The sequence below is a fragment of the Bos javanicus genome, chromosome 1 (genome assembly GCF_032452875.1).
Source record: "Bos javanicus breed banteng chromosome 1, ARS-OSU_banteng_1.0, whole genome shotgun sequence".
Taxonomy (NCBI): Eukaryota; Metazoa; Chordata; class Mammalia; order Artiodactyla; family Bovidae; genus Bos; species Bos javanicus.
This window is the reverse complement of record NC_083868.1, coordinates 10,019,746-10,027,558: the sequence shown is the minus strand read 5'-3', so window position 1 is coordinate 10,027,558 and position 7,813 is coordinate 10,019,746. Positions and strand designations below refer to the sequence as shown.

Below are 7,813 nucleotides of genomic sequence, written 5' to 3'. Positions count from 1 at the left end.
AGAATACACATAAGAACTGTACAAAAAAGATCTTCACGACCCAGATAATCACGATGGTGTGATCACTGACCTAGAGCCAGACATCCTGGAATGTGAAGTCAAGTGGGCCTTAGAAAGCATCACTACAAACAAAGCTAGTGGAGGTGATGAAATTCCAGTGGAGCTATTCCAAATCCTGAAAGATGATGCCATGAAAGTGCTGCACACAATATGCCAGCAAATTTGGAAAACTCAGCAGTGGCCACAGGACTGGAAAAGGTGAGTTTTCATTCCAATCCCAAAGAAAGGCAATGCCAAAGAATGCTCAAACTACCACACAATTGCACTCATCTCACATGCTAGTAAAGTAATGCTCAAAATTCTCCAAGCCAGGCTTCAGCAATACGTGAACCGTGAACTTCCTGATGTTCAAGCTGGTTTTAGAAAAGGCAGAGGAACCAGAGATCAAATTGCCAACATCCGCTGGATCATGGAAAAAGCAAGAGAGTTCCAGAAAAACATCTATTTCTGCTTTATTGACTATGCCAAAGCCTTTGACTGTGTGGATCACAATAAACTGTGGAAAATTCTGAAAGAGATAGGAATACCAGACCACCTGATCTGCCTCTTGAGAAATTTGTATGCAGGTCAGGAAGCAACACTTAGAACTGGACATGGAACAACAGACTGGTTCCAAATAGGAAAAGGAGTTCCTCAAGGCTGTATATTGTCACCCTGTTTATTTAACTTATATGCAGAGTACATCATGAGAAATGCTGGACTGGAAGACACAAGCTGGAATCAAGATTGCTGGGAGAAATATCAATAACCTCAGATGTGCAGATGACACCACCCTTATGGCAGAAAGTGAAGAGGAACTAAAAAGCCTCTTGATGAAAGTGAAACAAGAGAGTGAAAATGTTGTCTTAAAGCTCAACATTCAGAAAACGAAGATCATGGCATCTGGTCCCATCACTTCATGGGAAATAGATGGGGAAACAGTGGAAACAGTGTCAGACTTTATTTTTCAGGGCTCCAAAATCACTACAGATGGTGACTGCATCACTGACTCGATGGACCTGAGTCTCAGTGAACTCCAGGAGTTGTTGATGGACAGGGAGGCCTGGCGTGCTGCGATTCATGGGGTCGCAAAGAGTCGGACACGACTGAGCGACTGATCTGATCTGATCTCCAGTACTCTTGCCTGGAAAATCCCATGGACGGAGGAGCCTGGTAGGCTCCAGTCCATGGGGTCGCTAAGAGTCGGACACGACTGAGCGACTTCACTTTCACTTTTCACTATCATGCATTGGAGAAGGAAATGGCAACCCACTCCAGTATTCTTGTCTGGAGAATCCCAGGGACAGAGGAGCCTAGTGGGCTGCTGTCTATGGGGTCGCACAGAGTCGGACATGACTGAAGCGACTTAGCAGGAGCAGCAGCATCAGCATGGCCAGTACTTTTGCCTGAAAAATACCATCGATGGAGACGCCTGGTAGGCTGAAGTCCACGGGGTCGCGAAGAGTCGGACACGACTGAGCGACTTCACTTTCACTTTTCCTTTCATGCATTGGAGAAGGAAATGGCAACCCACTCAAGTATTCTTGCCTGGAGAATCCCAGGGACGGGGAGCCTGGTGGGCTGCCATCTATGGGGTCGCACAGAGTCAAACACGACTGAAGGGACTTAGCAGCAGCAGCAGCAGCAGCAGCAGCATGGCCCCTGATGGGCTTCCCTTGTGGCTCAGCTGGTAAATAATCCACCTGCAATGTGGAAAACCTGGGTTTGATCCCTGAGTTGGGAAGATCCCCTGGAGAAGGGAAAGGCTACCCACTCCAGTATTCTGGCCTGGAGAATTCCTTGGACTGTACAGTCCATGAGATCGCAAAGAGTGGGACACAACTGAGTGAGTTTCCCTTTCACTTTGACTTTCATGGTCCTGATGAAGCCTTCCTTGGTGGTTTAGACAGTAAATAATCTGCCGGCAATGCAAGAGACGTGGGGCAGGCAGGAGACCTGGGTTTGAACCCTGGGTGGGGAAGATCCTCTGGAGAAAGGAATGGTTCCCCACTCTAGCATTCTTCTCTGGAGAACCCATGGACAGAGGAGCCTGGTAGTCTGCAGTCCATGGGGTTGCAAAGAATTGCAAACAACTGAGTGACTTTCACTTCACAGGGTCCTGTAAACTGCGGCTGAAGTTGGTGCTCCTTCTTATCTCAGTTTAAATTTTGAGTCTATCTTTGTTTGGAGGTCTATCTGTTACAGCTGGGCTCCTCACAGGATTGTAAAGGCAGCAGCTGTGTCAGTTTTGTTTGCATTGTTTTCACAAAGTTTGTACAAAGCCTGATATTTTATACTCTGTAAGTAAATACCTTGCTGAATGAATGGGGAAGAAAGGAGATCTAAAAATAGAAAAAAAAATCAATGTATCTTACTTTAAAGTTTAAACAAGTGATCCTTTTCACTGCGTAAAACTCCATAAACAAATTGTGACAAGCCTAGAATCAATATCCTTGTTTTATGAAGACTTACCTTAAAAACATAGCCACTACAATGGGATATTGTTTGGCCATAAAAAGGAATGAAGTGCTAATACACACTACAAACTGGATGAATATTGAACACAGTATGAAAGCTGAAGGAAGCCAGTTAGAAAGATCACACAATATGGTTCTATTTATAAAAAAATATCCAAGAGACGTATCTATACACAAAGCAGGTCAATGGTTATCTAGGACGGGAGAGCTAGGGGAATTGGAGGCTATAACTAAAAGGTATTTTTTCTTTTGATGGAGTAGTGAAACTATTCTAGAATTAGTTGTGGTCATGGTTGCACAACTCTGTAACCACACTAAAAACCATTAAATTGTATAATTTAAATGGGTGAATTATATGAATATAAGTATTTAAAATATATCTCAATAAAACTGCTATCAAAGAAAATGACCATCAATGTAGCATTGTACATTCTTTAGAGACGATACTTTTGATGATTTTAATGATATGTAAACACTATTAATATAAGGCTATGCAAAATGGCAAAACAGAGAAGTGAATGCACAAGTGAGGTAAGCTATATTTATACACACAGAGAGAGACTGAAAGGAAATTCCCTGAAATGTCAATGCTATTTATAACTAAGTTCAAGTGATTTTTATTTTCCATTGCATAGTTTTCATATTTTCCAAATATTCCATAATGAGAAGATATAGCTTATAATCAGAAAAATATTACAGAAATATTTAGCTAAAATACCGTGATTTTGTCCCAGCACAGCTCAACTGCAAATAGAAAGAAAGCTTTGGTTTCTTTCAAGGTAAGCATGTCTCACAGAAGACACAGAAAAAAAAAAATATGTATATATATATATAAAATATATGAAGTGTGTCTTTCTTTTAATACATAATGATCATTTTCTCAAGAGAAGAGCCTGCCAGGAATTAACACTATATGATGGCATTTCATGATGGAATCTGAGGCAAAATTGCCCACATAGTCAAAGGCAAAATCTTAATTTTTCATAATGCTTCTTAAGAATATTATGTCCTTGAAGAAAGCAACATAAAATGCTTGTTATTCCACTTATGACTTCCCAGAAATTAAAACAAAACAAAACAAAACAAAACAGATCCTAAGAAATCCAAATTCCCCTTTAAAACATAGTTTAAGAAAACCTCAAGTGGTGTATAAAAACTCTAAATGTAAAATATATAAAATTTGAGCGAAGAAATTTTGAAAGCTACAATGACATGGTTAGAAGAAGAAAAGATCGATTTATAGAGGTTGAAGCTAGAGAAAATGTGAGATCTAGTGTGAGAAAGGTATAAGAGGAAAGGAAAAATTTCGGTAAATAACTGAAATATTACCATGATATCACAGTATGCCATTGGTTGCTAATGTCATGTAAGAAATAAGTTCTTGTCCTTAAGAAGCTTCATGCCAGATGGGGACATAAACAAAGACTCATCCAAAAAATTCCTAAAGGTGCCTCTGAAATGTGATGTGATCATTAGCAAATTCACATTATTAATATGAACAAACATTAAGAATATGCAGCAAAAGAGAGGGAAATAGTAATCCACCTCCTGAAAACCAGGTAATCAGTCAGATTAGGAACAGACCCTAAAGTAAGATATAATGGTTCCTCAGGACCCAGAAATATGTTTCATTCTCCTCTGAAAGTAGATTTAATTGACCCAGATACCTTAATTAATAGGTTTTCTTGTCACACACATTTTCATTCTGTCTGTTCACATTTGCTTCTATGTTTCTGCTTGTTATTGTTCTTCTTCAGTTGCTAAGTCATGTCTGACTCCTTTCGACCCCATGGACTGCAGCATGCCAGGCTTCCTTGTCCTTCACCATCTCCAGGAGTTTGCTCAAATGCATGTCCGTTGAGTCAGTGATGGCATTCGACCATCTCATCTTCTGTCACCCCCTTCTCCTCCTGCTCTCAATCTTTCCCAACATCAGGGTCTTTTCCAATGAGTCAATTCTTTGCATCAGGTGGCCAAAGTATTGGAGCTTCAGCTTCAGCATCAGTCCTTGCAATGAATATTCAGGACTGATTTCCTTTAGGATTAACTGGTTTGATCTCCTTGTAGTCCAAGGGACTCTCAAGAGTCTTCTCCAATGCCACAGTTGAAAAGCACCAATTCTTTGGTGCTCAGCCTTCTTTATGGTCCAGCTTTCACATCCATACATGACTACTGGAAAAACCATAGCTTTGACTGTATGGACCTTTGTTGACAAAGTGATGTCTCTGTTTTTTAATACACTGCCTAGATTTTTCATAGCTTCCAAGGAGAAAGCGTCTTTCAATTTCCTTTCTCTAGTCACCTTCTGCAGTGATTTTGGAGCCCAACAAAATAAAGTCTGTTACTGTTTCCATTTTTTCCCTATCTATTTACCATGAGTTGATGGGATTGAATGCCATGATCTTAGTTTTTTGAATGATGAGTTTGAAGTCGGGTCTTTCATTCTCTTCTTTCACCTTCATCAAGAGACTCTTTAGTTCCCCTGCTTGTTATTACTTGGTTTTAACTCTGGTTTTACCTTGCCTAGATTCTCAGTTTGGTAACTGTTATGGACTGCATGTTCGTGTCTCCCTCAAATTCATATGCTGAAGCCCTAACCTCCAGTGTGATAATAATTGTACATGGGGTCTTTGGAAGATAATTAGTTGAGAAGGTTATGGGGTGGGACACTCATGATGGAATTAGTGCCCTTATAAGAAGAGACACCAACTTGCTTGCTTGCTGTCTATTTCCAGTCACTTTCTAGATGATTTATTTGATCAGTTTCATAAAATTGCCTTTTGCAGTGCAAAAGTTTTGCAGGCATGTGGCGAGATCACGTTCTTAGAACTTGGTACTTGTTCTATTGTATGACTGAGGTTTTTGAAGTGTCTTGTGTGCAACTGGCAGCAGATGCTTTGCTACTTTTTCAGACTGAAACCATGTTTGTCATGCCCCAAGGTGAAGAACTTTGAGTCTTCATTTAAACGGGAATGCAGGAGCTGGAGAAGATATAATTTATTTCCTAAGAGGCTGATTGTGTTCACCTGTCCTGGGATTTCACACAGTGCTTGCTTTCCAAATTTAAAACTTCAACTATTGTCCCTGGTAAACAAGTTCAGTTCAGTTCAGTCTCTCAGTCATGTCCGACTCTTTGCGACCCCATGAATCACAGCATGCCAGGCCTCCCTGTCCATCACCAACTCCCGGAGTTCACTCAGACTCATGTCCCTTGAGTCAGTGATGCCATTCAGCTATCTCATCCTGTGTCGTCCCCTTCTCCTCCTGCCCCCAATCCCTCCCAGCATCAGAGTCTTTTCCAATGAGTCAACTCTTCGCATGAGGTGGCCAAAGTACTGGAGTTTCAGCTTTAGCATCATTCCTTCAAAAGAAATCCCAGGGCTGATCTCCTTCAGAATGGACTGGTTGGATCTCCTTGCAGTCTAAGGGACTCTCAAGAGTCTTCTCCAACATCACAGTTCAAAAGCATCAATTCTTCAGCGTTCAGCTTTCTTCACAGTCCAATTTTCACATCCATACATGACCACAGGAAAAACCATAGCCTTGACTAGACGGACCTTTGCTGGCAAAGTAATGTCCCTGCTTTTGAATATGCTATCTAGGTTGGTCATAACTTTTCTTCCAAGGAGTAAGCATCTTTTAATTTCATGGCTGCAGTCACCATCTGCAGTGATTTTGGAGCCCCCAAAAATAAAGTCTGACACTGTTTCCACTGTTTCCCCATCTATTTCCCATGAAGTGATGGGACCAGATGCCATGATCTTGGTTTTCTGAATGTTGAGCTTTAAGCCAACATTTTCACTCTCCACTTTCACTTTCATCAAGAGGCTTTTTAGGTCCTCTTCACTTTCTGTCATAAGGGTGGTATCATCTGCATATCTGAGGTTATTGATACTTCTCTCGGCAGTCTTGATTTCAGCTTGTGCTTCTTCCAGCCCAGCGTTTCTCATGATATACTCTGCATAGAAGTTAAATAAGCAGGGTGACAATATACAGCCTTGATGTACTCCTTTTCCTATTTGGCACCAGTCTGTTGTTCCATGTCCAGTTCTAACTGTTGCTTCCTGACCTGCATGTAGGTTTCTCAAGAGGTAGGTCAGCATGGCCCCTGCGCAAGGATGACATGCAAATTCGTGAAGCATTCCATATTTTTGTTTAATGTCTTATGAGATTTTCATGAACAATCCAAGCATAATTGTTAAGAACACGTGTATTAAGTTCATGTAAGTGGAATAAAAGTTTTATGAATGGAAAAAAAAAAAAAAGAGGTAGGTCAGGCAGTCTGGTATTCATCTCTTTCAGAATTTTCAACAGTTTATTGTGATCCACACAGTCAAAGGCTTTGGCATAGTCAATAAAGCAGAAATAGATGTTTTTTCTGGAACTCTCTTGCTTTTTCCATGATCCAGCAGATGTTGGCAATTTGATCTCTGGTTCCTCTGCCTTTTCTAAAACCAGCTTGAACATCTGGTTGTTCACGGTTCAAGTATTGCTGAAGCCTGGCTTGGAGAATTTTGAGCATTATTTTACTAGCATGCGAGATGAGTGCAATTGTGCGGTAGTTTGAGCATTCTTTGGCATTGCCTTTCTTTGGGATTGGAATGAAAACTCACCTTTTCCAGTCCTGTGGCCACTGCTGAGTTTTCCAAATTTGCTGAAATGTTGAGTGCAGCATTTTCACAGCATCATCTTTCAGGATTTGAAATAGCTCCACTGGAATTCCATCACCTCCACTAGCTTTGTTCATAGTGATGCTCTCTAAGGCCCATTTGACTTCACATTCCAGGATGTCTGGCTCTAGGTCAGTGATCACACCATCATGATTATCTTGGTCTTGAAGATCTTTTTTGTACAGTTCTTTTGTGTATTCTTGCCACCTCTTCTTAATATCTTCTGTTTCTGTTAGGTCCATAACATTTCTGTCCTTTATCAAGCCCATCTTTGCATGAAATGTTCCTTTGGTATCTCTGATTTTCTTGAAGAGATCTCTAGTCTTTCCCATTCTCTTGTTTCCCTGTATTTCTTTGCATTGATAGCAGAGGAAGGCTTTCTTATCTCTCCTTGTTATTCTTTGGAACTCTGCATTCAGATGCTTATATCTTTCCTTTTCTTCTTTGCTTTTCACTTCTCTTCTTTTCACAGCTATTTGTGAGGCCGCCCCAGACAGCCATTTTGCTTTTTTGAATTTCTTTTCCATGGGGCTGGTCTTGATCCCTGTCTCCTGTACAATGTCACGAACCTCTGTCCATAGTTCGTCAGGCACTCTATCTATCAGATCTAGTCCCTTAAATCTGTTT

The 7,813-nt window shown here is 40.8% G+C and overlaps 1 pseudogene; it reads left to right on the top strand.

Moving 5' to 3' along the window:
* Positions 1–6,607: 6,607 nt before the first annotated feature.
* Positions 6,608–6,669, top strand: LOC133255164 (U6 spliceosomal RNA; annotated as a pseudogene).
* The last annotated feature ends 1,144 nt before the right edge of the window (positions 6,670–7,813 follow it).